The sequence below is a fragment of the Onychomys torridus genome, chromosome 2, assembly GCF_903995425.1.
Source record: "Onychomys torridus chromosome 2, mOncTor1.1, whole genome shotgun sequence".
Lineage (NCBI taxonomy): Eukaryota > Metazoa > Chordata > Mammalia > Rodentia > Cricetidae > Onychomys > Onychomys torridus.
Window position 1 is genome coordinate 47,837,452 of NC_050444.1, and position 22,856 is coordinate 47,860,307.

The following is a 22,856-nucleotide window of genomic DNA, read 5'->3' on the forward strand; positions in this document are numbered from 1 at the left end:
CCTGAGACTCAGAGACCAGCTCCCAGCTCCCATCCACCCCTGAACTCCCATCTGGACCAGAGAAACCCTCTGGTGGACACTACAACTTCAACATCTTGCCCCCACACCCATCTGATGGAGATCCCAGCCACTTCTGGAAACTTAGAGACCAGTGTCCAGTATTCCATCCTGCCCCGGAACTCCTATCTGGACCAGAGCTTCCATCCTGTCCCAGAAATCCCATCTGGACAAGAGGAGCTCCCATCTGGACAAGATAAGGACACCCCAGGGACTTCCCGAGACTCAGAGTCCAACACCCCAGCTCCTATCCGGCCAGCATTCTCATCTGGACCAGAGCTTCCATCAGGCCCAGACCTCCCATCTGGACCAGAGAGAGGCTCCCTAAATCTGTCAGCTCTGTCTGGACCAAGCACACTGATAACACCAAGAACCAACCCACAAGGAGATGGGCAGACGTCAAAGCAGAAGTTCATACAACAAAATAAAGAACAATACAGCATCACCAGAACCTAGCCCTTCTCCAACAGCTAGACCTGAACATCACGAAATGGAAGAAGAAGAAAACAACATTATAAGTAACATCACAAAGAGGCTAGAGCCTTATATAGAAGAAATCAAAAATAAAGTGGAGGAAAAGTCAAACAAAAAATGGGAAGAACACTATAAAAAACTAGAGGAAAGGACAATTAAAGCAGAAGAAAACAATAAGTCCCTGAAAGAAAATCATGAAAAAGCAAGGGAAACAGTCCAAGACCTGAAGAGGGAAATAGAAAAAATGAAGAAGACACTAGCAGAAGGTACGCTGGAAATAGAAAATCTGAGTAAAACAAACAGGAACTTCAGATGCAAGTATAACCAACAGAATGCAAGAGATGGAAGAAAGGATCTCTGGTGTTGAAGATACGGTAGAAGAAATAGATTCATTAGTCAAAGAAAACACTAAAACCAACAAAGTCATGACCCAAAATGTCCAAGAAATTTGGGACACCATGAAAAGACCAAACCTATGAATAATAGGGATAGAGGAAGGAGAAGAATACCAACTCAAAGGCACAGAAAATATATTTAACAAGATCATAGAAGAAAACTTTCCCACCTTAAAGAATGAAATGCCTATGAAGATACAAGAAGCCTATAGAACACCAAACAGACTAGACCCCCCAAAAAAGTCCCCTCGGCACATAATAATTAAACAAGTAAACGTACAGAATAAAGAAAGGATATTAAGGGCAGGAAAGAAAAAAGGCCAAGTAACTTATAAAGGCAAACCCATCAGAATAACACCTGATTTCTAAATGGAGAATTTGAGAGCCAGAAGGACCTGGATAGATATAATGCAGACACTAAGAGACCATGGATGCCAACCTAGACTAATATAACCAGCAAAATTTTCAGTCATCATAGATGGAGTGAATAAGACCTACCAATACAAAACCAGATTTAAACAATAGTTATCCACAAACCCAGCCCTACAGAAAGCACTAGAAGGAAAATTCCAACCTAAGGAAGTCAGATACACCCATGAAAACACAGGCAATAGATAACACCACAGCAGTGCACCCCAAAGAAGAGAAGTACACACACACTACCACCAAAAAATAAAAATAATAACAGGAACGAACAATCACTGGTCATTAAAATCCCTTAATATCAATGGACTTAATTCACCTATAAAAAGATACAGACTAACAGAATGGATACAAAAACAGGACCCATCTTTCTGCAGCATGCAAGAAACACACCTCAAATTCAAAGACAGAAACTTCCTAAGAATAAACAGCTTGGAAAAGACTTTACAATCAAACGGTCTTAAGAAGCAAGCTGGTGTAGCCATCCTAATATCCAGAAAAATAGACTTCAAACTAAAATCAATCAAAAGAGATGATGAAGGACATTACATACTCATTGCAGGAAAGATCCACCAAGATGAAGTCTCAATTCTGAACATTTATGCCCCAAACACAAGGGCACCCACATATGTAAAGGAAACATTACTAAAGCTTAAATCACATATAAAACCTCAACATTAATCCAGTTTCTCTGAACCTGATAGAAGAGAAATTAGGAAGTACTCTTGAACGCATGGCACCGGAGATCACTTTCTTAATATAACACCAATAGCACAGACTCTGAGAGAAACAATCAATCAATGGGACCTGTTGAAACTGAGAAGCTTTTGTAGAGCAAGGGTATGGTCAACAAGACAAAGCAACAGCCTACAGAATGGGAAAAGGTCTTCACCAACCCCACATCTGACAGAGGGCTGCTATCCAGAATATATAAAGAACTCAAGAAATTAGACATCAAAATGCCCAACAGTCCAATTAAGAAATGGGCTATAGAACTAAACAGAAAATTCTCCACAGAGGAAGTTCAAATGGCTGAAAGACATTTAAGGAATTGCTCAACATCCCTAATCATCCAGGAAATGCAAATGAAAACGACTCTATGATACCACCTTACATCTGTCAGAGTGACTAAGATGAAAAACACAGAAGACAGCTTATGCTGGAGAGGATGTGGAGCAAAGGGAACGCTCCTTCTCTGTTGGTGGGAATGCAAGATTGTACAGTCACTTTGGAAATCAATATGGTGCTTCCTTAGAAAATTGAGAATCAATCTCCCCCAAGACCCAGCTGTAGCAATCTTGGGCATATACCCAAGGAATGCTCAATCATACCACAAGGGCATTTGCTCAGCTATGTTCATATCAGCATTGTTTGTAATAGCCAGAACTTGGAAACAACCTAGATGTCCATCAACTGAAGAATGGATAAAGAAAATATGGTACATATACACAATGGAGTACTACTCAGCAGAGAAAAATAATGACATCATGAGGTTTGCAGGCAAATGGATTGATCTAGAAAAAATCATCCTGAATGACGTAACCCAGACTCAGAAGGACAAACATGGTATGTACTCACTCATAGTAGGATACTAGATGTAAAACAAAGATGACTAGACTGCTACACAACTCCAGGGAGGCTTTGTAGAAAATGGGTCCCTAGGAAAGACACAGGGATCACCCAATGACAGAGAAATGGATGAGATCTACATGAACAACTTGGACGACAGGGGGAGTAATGAAAGGCAAGATTTGAGGGAAAGAAAGCTTAGGGGAGCAGGAGATCCCAGCTGGATCATGAACAGAAAGGGAGAACAAGGAATAACAGACCATGATAAATGAAGACCACATGAGAACAGGAATAGGCCGCGTGCTGGAGAGGTCCCCTTAAATCCACAATGCTCCTCTGTAGACTGCTGGCCATGGTCGAGAAAAAGCCTGATCTGACTTAGTCTGGTGATCAGATGGCCAAACACCCTAACAGTTGAGCTGGAACTCTCATCCAAAAACTGATGGAAGTGGATGCAGAGATCCTCAGCCAGGCCCCAGGTGGAAGTCCAGGTGTCCAATAGTTGAGAAAGAGGAGGGGCTGTAAGAGCATGAATTGTTGAGACCAAGATTGGAAAAAGCACAGGGATAAATAGCCAAACAAATGGAAGCATATGAATTATGAACCAAAGGCTGTGGAGCCCCCAGCTAGATCAGGCCCTCTGGATATGTGAAACAATTGAATAGCTTGATCTGTTTGGGAGGCATCCAGACTGTGGGACCAGGACCTGTCCTTAGTGCATGAGCTGGCTGTTTGGAACCTTGGGCTTACACAGGGACACTTTTCTCAGCCTGGAAGGAGAGGACTGGTCCTGCCTGTATTGAATCCACCAGGTTTAAATGAATCCCCAGGGGAGTCTTGGCCCTGGAGGAGATGGGAATGGAGGGGAGGGAATGGGGGGGAAGGTGGGGGCAGGGGTGGGAGGGGGGAGGACAGGGGAACCCATGGCTGATGTGTAAAATTATAACACAAATAAAATAATAATAATAATAATAATAATAATAATAATAATAATAATAGAAAAAATACTCCTAGCAGTCATGGATACCTAACCTAAAAAAAAAAAAAGAAATTTTAGAATGGTTAACCTTGTCACTTAACTATGCAGTAATAGGTAATCTCTCACAAAAAGAAAATGCTACTTGCATCATTAAAGTGTCTTTGGCCACACTCAAAGTCTAATTTGCTCAATTTGAACTTGATTTTGTTTCATTTTTAGAATCATTACTAGGCAATTATTTTGTCATGAAGTCTGTGTTCAATAGGCAAATCTGGCTCCATGAGATTAAGAAACTAATTGTTACTGATGTGGTTTGCTCAGCTTGGACTTCCAATTTATGCAAACACATCTTTTTAGGTGTTTTCTTTGGGAGTAAGTAATCTTCCACTTACTTTTACTCTCTTAATTTTAAGTGTTTTTAAACACTTAAATTCTATTTTTTCTTTTTCACCCAACAAATTAGCACAGTATGGCTTTGCATATGAGAAATTTTAATTTGCATTTCCAGGATAATTAGAAATTGTATAAGTTCTTTTAAAATCATATGCTCATGATCTGGTATTATGAATGGCTATGACACTTGCTGTAAGGAAATTTCCTTAAAGAATTAATAAAGAAAACTAATATAAGTAGTAAATATACAAATTCTGGTGAATAACTCATTCATTTAAAAATGTTCCTCTTAATGAGGCTATATTCTGTTATCTCTTCCTTGGAAGCTCTCCTCCTCCTAGTCGTCCCTAACTAGCCACCTAATGTCTGTGGTTATTCAAATTGAAACTCATATATCTAAAGCTTAAATTTAACATCTATATAGAAGACAAAACATGCAATATGTAACTTTTGGGGTCTGAGTTACCTCATTAGGGATGACTAAGTGTTCTTAGCTCCCTCCACTTACCTGAAAATTTCAGAATTACATTTTTTTAACAGTTGGATAATATTCCAATATGTGAATTTACCATATTTTCATTACTAATTCATCAGTGGTGGATATCTAGGCTATTTCCAATTCATGGCCTTAGGTAAGGAATGAAAAGAGTTTTTCAATTTTGTCAAATTGTGTGCCTTACCTACTCATGTATTTGATTTCAAACAAGGCTATTTTGAGAGGGTCTGGATTTGGGAAGGAGTTTTAGAATATAACTAAAGATTGTCTCTATCTTGGAGGGCCAAGGGTAAAAGAGGACCCTCAGCAGATAATATGGTACTTTCCTTGTAGATAGATGGTAGATTCACTTCTCACTTCATTTAAATTCTATTCTCTTCCAGAAGCACAAGCAAAGATATTTCAAAAATGATGCTTTCCCAATGATGTGCACTTTACTTCATCCTATCATGTTGATAGCTAAATTTAATCAAGTCCAAATACTTGTTATGATCAATATAAAACATTTACAACCATTAGGGTTTAAAACATCAAGTTGAATTTTATTTTAAAGTTAGTTCTTTTTTATTTATTTATCTCCTTATTCTGGATGGTTAACCACTAATGTATAAGGTGGAACTAGTTTTAAAAAACACACTCAATATTTTATCTTCCTATGGGAGTTAAATATACTCTAAGTTAGGTGTTCTAAAGTATTTGCGTGCAAATGACTGTCACATGTAGATGTGGGGTAATTACAATATTTGATGACTGGATTTGTAGATTTATCAAGTGGATCATTAAGTGGAAATGGCGTAGAAGAGAAATGGAAGTGTTATGGCTTGCCTTCATGCAAAACAGGCAGAGCCAAATGGAGTAGATGGAAGGGAGGACCAAGAGGTGGAGTCATCTTGAAGAGACACAGTCTTTCTCTTTGATGAACTCTAGGATTTATCACCTTCACTACAGTGTCTAAGAGCCAAAGGGGGCATTCTTTAGTACTAAATAGTCCCCCAAACAGCAAGGACAATTTCTAAGTGTGGTTCCAGGAACAAAGACACCATTCAAACTCCATTTGGGGAGGCAAACCATGTTTGGCAATTCAGTGGTCCACAGCAGCCTATCATCCAGAAACATTACTCAGGCAGCTATCCTTTTAGAATAGGTGAATGATATAGAATCTGATAATAAAAAATGCACATATATGAAATAGTTTGCATTAATTTTAGAAGACTTTGTTTAGGGGTGTTCTAGGTCATTCCTTTTGAACATTAGAACAGGGAAGCAACTCATCACCTATGAGTTCTTCTGTATTTTCTACTTATTCCCACTTTCCTCACAACCATTACTCTAAATACTCTTGCGTTTACTTGTTTTTTTACCATGTGGTTCCAAATAAAAGCCCCATGATTGAGAAAAATTGAAATCCCTTCACGCTTTGTCTCCTAGTTCTAACTTAACCTGTACAAATGAAAGATGATTGTCCTTTCAGTGGCCTTCTTAGGAGTGAGGTCTCTTTTCCTTTCCTTTGGTTTTTAGTTTTGGTTTTGCTTCTCCAAGACAAAGTCTTACCTTGCAACTGTCACTGATCCCAAACTTATCTAGTCACAACTGGCTTTTTTTTGTCTTTACTTTCTTACTATTCACCATTTATATTGTAATATGCTACCATTTGTTTTTATTCTGTCACACATAGATGAAAACATCTGGTCACCTCTAAAAAGAGCATTTTGTATGCTTAAAAAAACTACAAGCAGCTCTCAGCTATCCTTTCTTTATTAGCAGTATAAGTGTTTTTAACCTGTTTCTAATAATGGGCTGCCCTTTAAACACAAAGCTGTGATACTAATTTTGCCTTTTTGGAAGCAGTGAAGAGATTTCCTTTAGTCACATCTCTGTTACTTACATCTGCTGTGTGCTGTTTGTAGATTTCAAAGTGGTGAATGGTGCTATCTATTTACACATACGCATGATGGAATTACTGGGCCTCTGAAACTTTGTGTTTTCTATTTTAACCTGTGTAAAATACTTACTTGAGCTGGTGGTGGTGGCACACACCTTTAACCCCAGCACTCGGGAGGCATAGCCAGGGAATCTCTGTGAGTTCGTGGCCAGCCTGGGCTACCAAGTGAGTTCCAGGAAAGGTGCAAAGCTACACAGAGAAACTTTGTCTTGAAAAACAAACAAACAAACAAACAAACAAAAATTCTAACTTGACAACTCCCCTTAAGTACTGATTTCTCTTAATCTTATTTCAAACAGTAAAATTTCACATCTGTGTTTAGGAAACAAAATCTAAATCCAGGAAATATTATTAACCATTCTATGTAAAAGATTTCTTAAAAAATTGTTTAATCTGGGGGCTGGAGAGATGGCTCAGAGGTTAAGAACACTGACTGTTCTTCCAGAGGTCCTGAGTTCAATTCCCAGCACCCACATGGTGGCTCACAACCATCTGTAATGAGGTCTGGGCCCCTCTTCTGGACTGCAGGGATACATGCAGACAGAACACTGTATACATAATAAATAAATAAATAAATAAATAAATAAATAAATAAATAAATAAATAAATAAATCTTTAAAAAATGTTTAATCTATGCTTCTCCCTATTCTAATGGTGCCTTCATTTATCATGGTATCTCTTTCCTTGTTCTCTCACTCTGTTCCTGACTCAGCTTGAACCTCCCACTCCCCTAAATTCTCATTCCCCTGTCCCTTATCCTTCATTACCCCTCCCATCCTGCTCAATCATGTGGATCTCATCCATTTCTCCTTCACTGGGAGATCCCTGTGTCTTTCCCACTGTCCTCCTTAGTATCTAGTCTCCCTGGAGGTATGGGTTGCAGTCTGGTTATTCTTTGCTTTATAGCTTTGTTCACTATAAGTGAGTACATTGTTTGTCTTTCTCATTCCGGGTTACCTCACTCAGGATATTTTCTAGTTCCCTCCATTTGCCCGCAAACCTCATGATGTCATTATTTTTCTCTGCTGAGTAGTACCACGTTTTTGTTTGTTTGTTTTTTTTTTTTTTTTTTTTTTTTTTTTTTTTTTTAAATACATTCTTCAGACTAGGCCCTCTGGATAAGCAAGATAGTTGTTTGGCTTGAACTGTTTGGAGGCAGCGGACCAGGACCTGTCCCTGGTGCATGAGCTGGCTTTTTGGAGCCTGGCAGCCTTGGTGCAGGGGGGGGTGGCTTGGACCTGCCTCAAGGGAGTGTACTGGGCTCTGCTGACTCCCTATAGGAGACCTAGCCTTGGAGGAGATGGGAATGGGGGTTGGGGTGGGTGAGAAGGATGGGGGGTGGGAAGAGGGAGGATGGGGAAATCTGTGGTTGATATGTAAAATGAATAGAAAATCTTTTAATTAAAAAAAAAGGAAAAAATGTTTAATCACAACCACCTGGTGGTAATCACATTCATTTGAAAACTCCTACCAGTGTTATAACAAGACAGTGACTATTTTGAAATACTAAAGAATACAAAAGAAAATCTGTGGAAGTTTTCTTTAAACATCCGTAATACACGTTAAATTACATTGTGCATGTAAGAGTCCAGGGTCACCATTTGCCAAATTTATAAGACAGATGCAAAACTATTCTATCTCAAGAGGCATTCAGCAATTTTATCTTTTTTTTTTTAAACAATAGACTTTAAATGAAGCTAGACTATGAAGCAAGAAAAAAAAAAAAAGCGCTAGTGAATTGATAGCAGAACAAGCCAACGTCTAAAATCCCATGAAAGGAGAGACAAAGTCATACATGGCAGTCTGTCAATATGTCCAGTAAGTGATTGGCTACCACCATCATTTCAAACACTTTAGAGATTGCTGCCAATGCAGCAAGCAAAGAAGAAAAACCGGTCCTCTTATCTCACACAGCTAATTTCTTAGTGGGGAATGTCAAAATGCAATGTAAAGAAGGTAAGTATGGGGTTGGGGATTTAGCTCAGTGGTAGAGCACTTGCCTAGCAAGCAAGCACAAGGCCCTGGGTTAGATCCTCAGCTCAAAAAAAAAAAAAAAAAAAAAGTAAAAACAACAACAAACAAACAACAACAACAAAAAAAAGAAGGTGGGGTTGGGGATTTAGCTCAGTGGTAGAGCGCTTGCTTAGCAAATGCAAGGCCCTGGGTTCAATCCTCAGCTAAAAAAAAAAAAAAAAAAAAGGAGTATGTACAGCATCAACTCAGGCAAATTCTACCAAGAAAATAGGATAGTATAGTGTGTGTGTATGTGTGTATGTGTGTGTGTGTGTGTGTGTGTGAGAGAGAGAGAGAGAGAGAGAGAGAGAGAACTTTGTTAACATAAATAGCATGGTAGAGGATAGTTAAGTCAAGATTTTGAGTCAGCTTCGTAACATCTAAGGAAGAAGCAACAGAGAGAAACTGAAGAAAACAAGAAACGGTTGTGTATATATGTGCAAATCCTTGTCTATTTTTTACCAACAAACAATTTTCCTAACCCCCTTTTCTACAACTCAAGTCAAAGTGAAACTCCCCACATTCTCCAAGGCCTTCTCTAAATCCAATCATTCATTTTAACATGAGTTCATTAAGATAGATTCTTTCACCAGACTAGGTCAGATAAGGCTTTCTCTTGACCATTGCCAGCAGACTACAGAGGTTATAACATTGTGGATTTCTGGGGACCTGTTGAGCACTCTGCCTATTCCTGTTCTCATGTGGTCTTCATTTATCATGGTTTGTTATTCCTCTTTCTCCCTTTCTGTTCTTGATCCAGCTGGGATCTCCTGCTCCCCTAAGCTTTCTTTCCCTCAAATCTTGCCCTTCATTACCCCCACTGTCGTCCAGGTTGTTCATGTAGATCTCATCCTAACACTCTAACAGTCGTCTTGGAACTCTCATCCAATAACTGATGGAAGTGGATGCAGAGATCCTCAGCCAGGCCCCAGGTGGAGCTCCAGGTGTCCAATTGTCAAGAAAGAAGAGGGTCTGCAAGAGCGTGAATTGTTGAATCCAAGATTGCAAAAAGCACATGGACAAATAGCCAAACGAATGGAAGCACATGAATTATGAACCAAAGGCTGTGGAGCCCCCAGCTGTATCAGGCCCTCTGGATATGTGAAACAATTGAATAGCTTGATCTGTTTGGGAGGCATCCAGGCTGTGGGACCGGGACCTGTCCTTAGTGCATGAGCTGGCTGTTTGGAACCTTGGGCTTACACAGGGACCCTTTGCTCAGTCTGGAAGGAGAGGACAGGACCTGCCTGTACTGAATCCACCAGGTTTAAATGAATCCCCAGGGGTGCCTTGATCCTGGAGGAGATGGGAATGGAGAGGAGGGGCTGGGGGGAAGGTTGGGGTGGGGGTGGGAGGGGGGAGGACAGGGGAACCCATGGCTGATGTATAAATTTAAAACACATAATAATAAAGAAAGAAAAGGACTAGATTACAACATACACATTCGGTATTCCATTTTAAGTTAAAAAACTTATAAAAATATATTTGTCTATTTATACTTATAAAAAAAGATAGCTTCTTTCAATTAAAAAGAATATTTCAACAGTACTAGGAATTTTCACATCTAATTATGCTTATGAATCTTCTATTCTAAAATGAGGATTGTGTTCTTTATTTTGTTTTCCATGTCAGACAAATAATATCGACAAAGTAGGAATCTTAAGCCTTGAAAAAGACTGGAATCACAACGCTCTCTGATAGGCAAATAGGGAAAAGAGCATCTAAGAAGATTAAAGTCTTTTTCACTTAAACATTTAAGAAGAGGAGTTCCAGGTTTTTATTATTTAAGAAAAAGACTTTTTTCCCCTCCAACCCCCAGGGAACTCTTAGGCTAGACTTTCAAATCTCCCACTAGAAACTTCCTGTGGAGGCAACCAATCAGCTTCTCTGTCTTTGTCTGGTTGTCTAAACCCCTGCTATAGCCCAAAGTAGCCAGTTCTGAGGGAGAAAGGGAATTTATCCCCATGCCAAACATACAAAAGGCTGACTGTTCAGGCAGACTCTCAGACACCATCCCTGAGTTCCCTATCAACCCCCAGAATCTGTTTGTTCTCCCCCCCCCAAGCACGTGTGAGTTTCACTTTTCATAAAACTTGGCTGAGTTCAGAGACCTTACTTTTCCTGACTTTTTATTCATTAAAAGGGCAGAGAAAAAGAATCCCTTCCTGCAACACCAAATGGCATCACCCTGCCAGCATAATGACTATGAAATTGATTCAGAGTTTCTACACCTGAAAGGAGGTTTCATGAAAAGGAAAGAAGTTGAGATTAATAACTGAAATGCCTTGAAAAATAAAGGTAAAAGTATGATAAGAAACAAACAAAATGATGGAACCCATGTGGGTATGGTGGTGCATGCCTGTAGTCTCAGTATTCTATGTATGCTGAAACTGGAAGACTGCAACCTTGAGGTCAGTTTTGACTACAGAAAGCATGAGGTCAATGAGAGGTATATAGTGAGACTTGGAAAATCAAATCAAAACAAAACAAAACAAAACAAAACAAAACAGTGAAGTAGCTGAATTCTAGCTTCACTTGGCTGCTGTGATGAAAAAACAAAGAAGAGAGTATTAATTTTGGTTTAAAGATTATAGTCTATCACTGAGGGAAGTCATTGCAGGATATAAGCAATGTTTCTTGAAGTAGGAACATGGAGGAACACTGTTTTCTGTCTCATAGGCTCTTGCTTGGCTAATTTCCTTATACAGCCCAGTAGCACATGGCCAGAGAATAGTGACTCACACAGTGGGCTGGACCCTGCTACATCAATTAATATGACAACCCACTGCAAATATATCCACAGTCTAACCTGATCTAGGAAATCCCTCAATTGAGACACTCTTCTAAAGTGACTCAAACTTGCTTGGGCAATATGCTTCTCACTGGATAGAGAAGTTTTACTCTTTAATTTGGATATATGGCCTGTATGTTGTGGTTTAGTTCTCAGCCTTCAGCATTCAATGATTATTCACCTTAAACATTCAGTGATTATTTAGTTTTATTCTAACAGGACTGTTTTCCTCCTTATCTCTGAGAGGCATCTTTGAACATTGATGGAGTTATTGTAGAAGCACAGTACTAAGGGTTATCTTCAAGAAAAAGGAACAAAAACTGTTTATAGGCCTGAGTACCTGATTAGTGACATGATAGTCTATTGAATGTCAGAAAAAAGAGGAGAAAGTAACCTAAAATGGTTCTTAGATTCACATGCAATAACTAACAGGCATTTCAGAAGGAATAAAAGAGATACAAATGTTCTGGCAGAATGTGAAGCTAACTCTATGAGACAAAACTCAAACTTGGTTCTGCAAACCTGATGAAGAGCTGTTAGCTCTTCATAGCAGAGGTCATAGGCCATAGGTAGGGACCCGCTGCTACTGTTTTTGATGAACAGTCATGTTTTCAAACTGCCTTCTAAACACTCATGTTTATGTTCATAGATCAGTGTTGTGCAAGCTTTCACAGGGAAGGTCAATGTGGAGACTGGCAGAAGAGCAGAGATAGGAGAGTGCTCTGCCATCAATGGGACAGGTATTTCATCACTCCTCCCACCAAGGCTCAGAAAACATGTGGAAGAGGAGGGTGAAAAAAAATACACGAATCAGAGGATGGGGAGATGTGTGGCAACATGATATCTTCTGAACAAGGCATAGCTATTGCACTAGCGAACTTCAGTTATGATTATATGCGAGACTATATGAGAAAGATGTGTAACTGACTCTGTAAGAACCCTACCTCCAACCCTAACCCCTGACTTAGAAGGTGGCAGGCTCTGTCTATGTACTCCAGGGTGAATTTCTTTGGGCGACGTGCCACCTATTAACTTGCTGGAGTCTCCTCTGACTGGTGAATATGGGCTAGTTTTGGAATCCTCCCAGGTATTTATATTCATGAGCAAAGAAAAAGTGCTGGGCAGATAATACCTGCTTCCTTAGCCTTGTTTAAATGCATCTAGGAACAGACAGCTTTTGTCTTTGATCCTGTTTTTTTTTTTTTTTTTTAAGGCCTCTTAGAAAGTACTACAGGCTTGAATGCTACTTAACTGTGTGTTGGCCAGATTAATAGTTCATCCTAGAAGCAGCTATCCCCCTTTTCCCTTTTCCCTTATAGGACTCTGTCCACTGCCACCCCAACTGAAGTCAACACAGTAAGATTTAAAGAAAGACAATGCCCAGAGAAATGAACCACATTTAATACCTCCACCCTTCAGAAATAGAAAAGTTACTTCATTTCTGTGTTCAGTCATTCCTTTGAGTGACAGAGATAAACACAAACTTTTCATGTCACTGGAATTTTATTTCTATTTTCATTTGACTTTGAACAATCACCCCCAGTGTTTAAAATGTGTTATATGACTAGACAACTAGAAAAAATAATATACATATGAATAGATCTGTATGTATGTGTGAAAACATTTGGCTATAGTTTGAAAGTTTAACATCTGTATAAACTATTCTTTCAAAAACAACAAAAAAGACAGTTTGATTTGTACATTGTAGCTCTGATCTTGATGTGAAGGCAGATTTTTTTCAGGTCTCTGGTGAGTACAAATAATTGCTTTTAATGTTAAATATTACATAGAACATCTTTTAAAATTCTGACATTTAAAACTGAGTTTCTACATTTGTCAAGTAAAAACATTCAACTCTCAGATCATAATATCTATTTGATCTGCAGTGCACATTGTAAGCTATTTATATTCAGTTCCCTTGAAACTTATTAATTCTGTAAGATTTGGGTGTAAACTCGATTATCCTGCATGATTTCACATCACTGACTTATGAATAAGAGAAACTTCAAGTGCAAAGTGAGTTTGTTATGCTGTAGACATACACTTTCTTCTCCGAAACACTTTGTAATCCCATTAGACACTCCAAAACCTATCCAAATGTAAGCATTTTTCAGTATCAAACTTAGTTTGAACTGCAAATGAGACCTATTTGTTTACAGGGTTGATTTTATCTCATTAAGCCAAGCATATTTATTTTGTGGTCATATGCAGAAGTAAATAGCCTTTCACAGGCTGATGCTAGAATATTGAAACTTGTTTTCAATGTGTTTGGTTGTCAGGAAAATGATCTTTCACTCATTGTTACTCCATGATATTATTTCCATTTCTACTACAATAAAAATTTAATTTGAATTTCCATATATGAGATAAAATTAAAAACAATTTTGAAAACCAAGGGAGAAATAGTAGAGAACACATTATATTTCAGAAGAGATGTGAATAGGAGAGTGCAAAGTCTGGTTTATAATATCAAGACACTTTAGGAAAGTTCTTCAGTTAAACACTCCAAAAGAAGGAATAACTTGTCTGAGTTTAAAATGATTGTGCATATCCGCAACAAGTAGATGTAGTGAAATAACAAATCCTAGTCCTGATTTTGAATAGAAAAATCTCAAGCAATATGTAGAAATAAAAATGAATCAACAGGCTGGAGAGATGGCTCAGAGTTTAGTGTACTGACTAGTCTTCCAGAGGTCCTGAGTTCAATTCTCAGAAATCACAGGGTGGCTCACAACCATCTGGAATGAGATCTGGTGCCCTCTTCTGGCCTGCAGGGATACATGCAGGCAGAACACTGTATTCATAATAAATATATAAATAAAATCTTAAAAAAAGAATCAACAACAAAATGGCCCTTGATAAGCCCACTGAAACGGAGCTATGATTTAGTTCCATTTAGCTTGTAACTGGAGCTGACAATCACTGCTAATATACCTAATAATATAATGATTACTTATATGTACATCATTAGCATTATTTCATTGAATACTCAAGTAATTGTCTTCCATGATAATGAGATTATGCTATTCCGTTTTACTGAAGATGGATTTCCAACTGAAATCATCAAGGAACTCAATTTGAAGCTAAATACATAAGCCATGAGAACCTGAGTTCAGATCTGCAATGCATACAAAAAACCAACTACAGTAGTATTTGTTTGTGAAACCAGTGATGATGAGGCAGAGTCAGGCAAGTGCCTGAAACATGCTGATTAGTAAGCAATGATAAATGAATGAGCACCATATTAATGAGCACCATGTGAAGGGAGAGACCCTGCTTCAAAAAATAAGATGATGACTGAAAAAGATACTCAGTATTAACCTCTGGCCTCCACACACTCATGCACACTTACACTCATGCACACTTACATATATACCACACACATAGAGAGAGATAAAAATAAGTAGATGCAATAGGGACACCATACAGGTGCCTCTGCTATGACTGTAAGAGTCATTTGTTTCTCCATTGCAATTGATTATGTAAGTTTTCCTGGGGAGATTTGAAAGCTGGCTATTTATCCCAGATCGGAAACCAATGACAAAGCAAAGAAACCATCCCATGTAAGAAGTCTAGCATGGTGAAGCAATGAGCTTTCAGGAATTCCTTAGAGGAGCATAGATGGCTAAAAGCTGAATTATTAGAAAACTGAGAAATCACATCTTTAACTGCAAGTATGAGGCGAAGAGCACAAACAGGAACTAGGTTAGCCTATATTTTCTCAAAGCATACTTCTAACAAGGCTGTACCTCCTAAGTGTCTCCAAACTGTATTACTAACTGGAAACCAATTATTCAAATGCCTGAACCTATGAGAAGCAATTCTCTATCCACACCTGGCATGTTGATGCTATAGCATTTAGAATCTGTCTAGTAGAGCTGTGTAGTGGGTAACCATTCCAGCTGTGACCTGGAAGTTCCAACCCCCATTGAGGTTTCAATAATGGTCATGCCTACAAGGTGGGGCTGAGAGAGGACACTGAAGACCCAGGATCCAGATGTGCAGGCTCTCTTGGTGCCTGGACCCTGGATGCTGGAGGTAGACCGAGCAGAGTTCTCCAGAGAACACCGCCGGACTGAGCCAAACCTTTGCCAGACCCTACAACCTACCTATCCCTTCATTTGTAAGTTACCCCACAAAATAAACCTCCCTTTTAACTACATTGAGTGGCCTTAATAATTTCACCAATAGGGCTGTCAGTGGTAAATCTTCTCCAGCAGACTGTATATTGCATACCAGTAATAGGAAAACCAGACAAGAGGGATCTACCTTCCAGTACATCCCCTTTTTGATTTTTCCATGTCCTATAGCCATGTCCTTAGTAACAGAGTATTGAAGTGTGATCCTACTTAGTCTTATCAATAAGAACCAGGAGTCAAATACCAGGGTAATAATCTGACAGATCAGAGAAGCAAAGGAGCAGCCACTAGTGACTTCTTATTCCTCAGGGATCCTCCCACTGAATGGAGGGGAGATACTGTTTCCACCTCCTCACTGCTGGGATTAAAGGCGGGTACCCCCACTGCCTGGCTCTGTTTCTCTTTTAGACTGGTTCAATCTTGTATAACCCAAGGTGGCCTTGAACTCCTGATCTTCTTGCTTCTTCCTCCCAAGTGCTGAGATTAAAGGTGTGTGCCACTACTGTCTGGCCTCTATGGTTAACTAGTGGATAGTTCTACCCTCTGATCTCCAAGCAAGCTTGATTTGTCAGAACACAAACAAAATATTTTACAACAGAGTATTACCATCTAGCTCTGGCATGCAACCAGTATCAAGGCATTATTTATATGGTTTGTGAGGTATATGGAGTGACCCTGGCCATAAAATATTAGGAAAAATTTCCAATTCTGGTACTAGAATATTCAGTCAACAACCTAATGGCTCCTGGGAGTTGTATTTCTCACTCTCATAGGAAGCTTTCCTTTAAGCTTTCACAGATCTGTAAAACACTCAAGGCTTGACATTACATACATTTCAGAGGATCTCTGAAGGCACCCTATTGTCCACTCTAAATAAGTGCCAATTATTCTTGTAGCTAAGAATATCATGTCTATTAGTTTGTTTGTTTTTTTTTTGTTTTTTTTTTTTTTTAAATCTCATCACTACCTGGGCTATCTGCTCCAAGGATTCTAAGATTTGTGTTCCCATGAAAGGGTCTTTGCATGATTCTTATTTTACACTCTCTTTCACTTGAATACAGCTAACATTCAGAAACAGTACACCAACACTTTTATTCTATTCTTTTGTTCACTTGTCTTGCTGAACCACAGGATACAGTGGAGGGAAAGTGGAATTCTTTTCTTGATTTTCCCCACCTCATCTTAGAAGGTCTTATTGATAAAAACAAACCCAGAGCCAAGTATTGGGGTGAATGCTGAATGATCAGAGAAACGGAACAAGCCACAGCCACCTCACCTTGCCAGTTCCTCAGCTGATCCTATTTCCTCAGACTGGAAGCCTCTGAGTCCTCATCCAAATCAGATCTCAGCTGAACTGCTGTTCAAAAGCCTAAAAGCTTAACAAGGCTCTAGTTTCTGGTCTTCATGTCTTATAAACTTTTCTGCTCCCTGTCATCACTTCCTGGGATTAAAGGCGTGTGTCACCATGCCTGGCTGTTTCCAGTGTGGCTTTGAACTCACTCCAGGATGCTAGGATTAAAGGTGTGTGTGCCACCATTTTCTGGCCTCTATGTCTAACTAGTGGTTGTTCTGTTCTGTGACCCCAGATACTTTTATGAGACGGCACAATATTTTGGGGGATACAATATATCACCACATATATGGGCATTTTCTTTATTGGAAGATGCCTGAGCCTAAATTTCGTGTCGTATTATCCTCAACAAAAACAATGCAATTGATTCTACAGCCTGCTTATGATCTGGTCCTAAACATGTAACTTTCAGTGGTAGCAATATATACTTTCAAGCCATCAGCTATAGTGCCTAGCTCATTCTCCGTGAATATATGCCTCTCAACCATTGCTACATAGAGAAAGATGGCCAAACCTATAATTCCCATCACAGACATTACACTACAATTTCAGATATATCGGCCTTGACTCCATATCTTAGCACCTATTGAGAGCATGCACCATCACTGCATCGTTACATTTTAGGATTGTCTTCACAGGAAGCTCTGTACTCAGATATCTTCAGTTGCAGTTTTTGTCACTAATGTAGGTGACATTCAACTACAACTTCCAATTAAACTTTGGTTCTATAAGTTGGAGTTTGGGTACTAATTGTACCATGTAGCTTTTCCTAGGGAGACATGAACTCACTCTAGATAGGGTACTGATGAGAGACCAAAGACATAATTCCACCCACAGGTAGCTTGGTGAATGAATATGTCCAGCGTGGTTACTTATAAGAGCATGAGTGACTCAAAGGCAGCTGCATCACTCCTACACGGCTGATGACTCATCAAAGTGGTATATTTCAAACTTCCTATACCAGCCAGCTGCAGGCAGTTTGTTTAGTTCATTTCTCTCTACAGCTATTTGCTGCTTTTACGATCTTGGATAGGGCTGCCCACATCTTATAAAGTTCATCAGGCTCTCAGAGCCTTATAAATTTCATTTACTTCCAGAGTCTGATGAATCTCTAGTCTGTCCACAAATGAATGTTTCAGTTTAGAGGAAACAGCCACAATGCTGGATGAAAAATACACATGGAGAAGTCAACACAGCAGCATGCTAGCATATTCTGCCTTGTTGCATGTTTTCCTAAGTGAACATTACTTCAGTGAAGACCAATTCTAGAGTTAAAGAAGAATTTCCCTCACCTTTCATTGATCTCATTGCTAATGTCACTCTTTTTTTTTTTTTTAATTTTCTATATTATCATCAAAATACAAAGAGATCTCCCATTTGCGGTACTCCAACATGCCTGTCCTGTTTGCTGATTCATTCCTGTACTGCAAATTGCGGTCAAATCAGCACTACTTTGCATTTTCACATCCTTCACCTTTTTTGTTCCTAATTCTAGTAAATCCATTATAACCTTGCATTTACCTTTGCTGGTTCATAAAAGCTCTTCTCCCTTTTGCTAAATTCAGTGATCATTAATCATTTTTCATTTACTTGATTTATATGAAGCATTTGGTATATTTGCTTCTTACCTCCAGCATAAACTTTCCTTCAAGAAACTATATTTTATTACTGTTTTTTTTTCCTTCACTAGTCACACCTATTCTGCCAATCCTTAAGATCGCAAGACTCAAGTATCCCCAAACTAGTACCTAACATTTACAGGTTCTTTTGTTAAATCAATATATGCACAGTAATAACATTTATATCTCCAGGTCAGATAATTCCTGAATGCTATCTAATCTCGGGTATCAAGATAAGTCATACTTGGTCTTTCCATTTATCTTTTCCATGGACATAGCTCAAATTGGTTTTAAGATCAATAAGAACGCATCAAAAAATGTCAAGATGGGCAGTGGTGTGCACGCCTTTAATCCCAGCACTCTTGGAGGCAGAGCCAGGCAGATCTCTGTGAGTTCAAGGCCAGCCTGGTGTACAAAGTAAGCTCCAAAACTACAAAGACAAATCCTTCCTTGAAAAACTAAAAAAAAAAAAAAAAAAAAAAAAAGAGTCAATTACTGATGAAAGAAAATGCAAATTCCTCATGTACTAAATCTACTCTACCTGTCACCCTTCCATCTTACTGTATGACAATCCCATCCTTTCAGACTAGATAGAAGTTCTACTGTTTATCTCTCACAAATACCCAATTCACCACAAACTTGTTGGCTTGATACTTCAATGATTTCTAGAACCTTATGTCCTCCACTCTCCCTACTAGTCCCCAGTTCCTTTTGTTTTGTTTTGTTTAATACCATAGTGAATTCCAAGTACTAACCGAATCACAGTAGTACTCACTTCTTCATACATTACACAAACCATTATCTTCACCTGGGAGAGTCTTTCCCTCTGCCCCTCTGTTCCCAGCCACAGTACTTCACAGAGATAGAACTAACCAGTGTTATCCAATCCACTGACAAAACTCATTGCCACTAGGGGTAGCCCAAATTAATGTTAGAACACTTTCAAGGGGCTGGAATGTATCTAATATCCAAAACCTTTAACTTAGGCACTTCCCCTTAATCTGATGCCTATTAATACTACTTTGTAAGTTAACTCATTTAACAATAGCAACATTACCAATGTCTGAGACTACTTGGTGGGCATAGAGTAATGCTTTAACTAAATGTCTTCTAATGCTTTGTATAATGTATACCTTGGACTACAGAAAAAGTTGTTGCCGGGTGTTGGTGGTGCACGCCTTTAATCCTAGCACTCAGGAGGCAGAGGCAGGCAGATCTCTACAAGTTTGAGGCAAGCTTGAGCTACAGAGTGAGTTCTAGGAGGCACAAAGCTACACAGAGAAACCTTGCTTTGCAAAACAAAGACAAAAACAAAAACAAAGTTGTGCCTGTCCTCGTTTTCTTAATTAATGATTGGTGTGGGAGGGCCTGGTCCAATGTGGGTGGTTCCATCCATGAATAATATAAGAAAGCAGGTTGAGTAGCCCATGGAGAACAAGCAAGCAGACATCATTCTTCCAAGGCCTCTCCTTCAGTTCCAGTCTATATTTCCCTTCAAAATGAACTGCAAAGTGAAAAATGAAATAAATGCTTCCTTCCCAAGTTGCTTTGGTAATTGTCCTTCTTGCAGCAATAGAAAGCAAGCTGGGACAAAGATTCACAGCAAAGTGACCACTGCTACGGGAAACTTGACCATATAGATATTGGAAGAATTGTGGAAATTATTTGCAAATTTAAAGCCACAACAGAATGTTGTTTTGGATCTGTAATTAGGAAGAGACAAAATCTTCTGCAAAGGGTTTCCTCAGGGTCATCATGCAGACCCTGTAGTTCAGATTGAGGCTGAGGCTGTTTTACATTAATCTGGTAGCCATTCTTGATTATGTGTAGGAATCTCCTAGGTGGCAGTGGATTTAACTGCAAGAAAGCTGTATGGTTGAACAGGTTGTGGATAGAAGCTGAGACCTGGCACCATGAAAGGTTAGGAGAGGCTACTGGTGAAAGTGCAGCCTCAATTGCAGTGAAGACTCAGTAGACTGAAGATGCCAGGAGTGTGGGGCGATTACCCAAGGAGGGTAGCAGGTGTAGCATGGGAGAGAAAGCAGGCTATGTGTGTTGTAGATGACAAAACAAGAGAAATGGAGCTGCCTAAGCCCCTTGGAGTCTAAAACACCATGAATCCAAGATACTAGACATTTTGTTGCAGAGTTTAATTTATAATGATTGAGTTCTGTTTTGCTTTGATTTTTATCATATCTGTGCCCTGATTCATCCCTCTTGGAATAATAAGTATGCAACTTATTTTTCATTTTACAAAGGCTTCAAACTTTGAAAGTGACATTGGATACTTTAAAGAGACTAAACTGTAAACATGTTTGAATATTTAAAGACTGTGAAGCTTTTTAAAGTTATACTATGTTTCCTATTGGGATATTAACAAGATCTTGAGAACATACAAGAAGGGAAGGTTATGCTTTACAGTGATGTATCTCAGTCAAGTTGACAGGGCACCAAGTCTGCTAGTCGTTATTCGTTTTTTTTTGTTAACTTGGAAAATGCTAGCACAGTCTCAAATTAGAGTCTGACCTCAGGGTCATAGTTACAATCATAGCAGTGGAAAGCAGAGATGTATGGATGAGGAATCTGAGGCCAACCTCAGCTACTGTAGTACTGACTTTTCTTGTTGCTGCAACAAAATGTCTGACAAAAGCAACTTAGAAAGGAAAAGTTGAGACTGGAGAGGTGTGTCAGCAGCTAAGAGCACGTATTGCCTTTGTAGAAGTCCTTGGTTCACTTCCTAGCACCAACATGGCGTCTCACAACCATTTCTAATTTCAGATACAAGTTTCAGGGGATCTGACCCCCTCTCTCCATTTCTGCAGGCACCGGACACATGTGCATAAAATGGAGAAAATACATTAATGCAAAATAAATAAATAAGCAAACAAAAATATAAATAGATTAATAAATGTAACTCTTTTTTGAAGAAAGTGTTTGTTTGTTCCCAGTTCTTAGGTACAGTTCATGATGGAGAAGAATCTAGAGTATCAGGAGCTTGAGGCAATTGCTTACCCTGCAAACACAGTCAGGAAATAGAGAGAGATGAATACCAGTGCTCATTGCACTTTCCTCATTTGCATAGTCTTAGGCTTAGTCCACAGAATCATGCTATTCACATTTGTGCTGGGTCTTCTCATCTCCATGAACCTAGTCTAGAAATATTCCCTCAAGAGGCTAGTTCCCATGATGATTCTAAGTCCCATCAAATATACAAGATTAATCATCACAGATACAAAACAAGTTCACAGCCATTCTGGGAAATATAAGATCTCATCTTAAAAAGAAAAAGTAATTTCTGAAATTGAGGAGTTAGTGTCATGGTGCTTATATGCAATTATGTTACTTAAGTGGTTGAGCCAACAAGACAGGAAATTTCAGGACTAGGAGGCAGAACATTCTCAAATAACCAACATATATACACATGAACACACAAAGAAAAATTTTCCTAAATTGAAACACAAAGAAAAAAAAGAACAAAATTTCACAATTAGGGAGCAGTTTTAGGAGAAACATATCATTAATTGGAATATAAGATAAATTAAGAAATATATAAGATAACTTATAAATATAAGATAAATTAAGAAATATATAAGGTAATGTTGGAAGTAGAAAATCTGAGTAAACTAACAGGAACTACAGATGCAAGTATAACCAACAGAATGCAAGAGAAGGAAGACCAGATCTCTGGCATTGAAGATACAGTAGAAGAAATAGATTCATCAGTCAAAGAAAACACTAAAGCCAACAAAGTCATGACCCAAAATGTCCAGGAAATTTGGGACACCATGAAAAGACCAAACCTAAGAATAATAGGGATAAAAGAAGAAGAATACCAACTTAAAGACAGAAAATATATTCAACAAAATCATAGAAGAAAACTTTCCCAACCTAAAGAAGGAAATGCCTATAAAAATACAAGGTTACAGAACACCAAATAGACTGGCTCAAAAAAAAAAAAAAAGTCCTCTTGCCACATAATAATCAAACCAGTAAACAAACAGGATAAAGAAAAAAATACTAAGAGCTGCAAAGGAAAAAGGCCAAGTAACATATAAAGGCAGACCTATAAGAATAACACCTGACTTTTCAATGGAGATTCTAAAAGCCAGAAGGTCCTGGACAGACGTTATATAGACACTAAGAGACCATGGATGCCAACCCAGAATATTATACCCAGCAAAACTCTCAATCAACATAGACGGAGTGTGGTGGTAT

The 22,856-nt window shown here is 38.8% G+C and overlaps 1 protein-coding gene across 3 annotated transcripts in view; it reads right to left on the reverse strand.

Moving 5' to 3' along the window:
• The window catches only part of Fut9 (fucosyltransferase 9), a 221,891-nt gene that overhangs the window by 13,374 nt on the left and 185,661 nt on the right, over nucleotides 1-22,856 (reverse strand). The window lies entirely within an intron of this gene.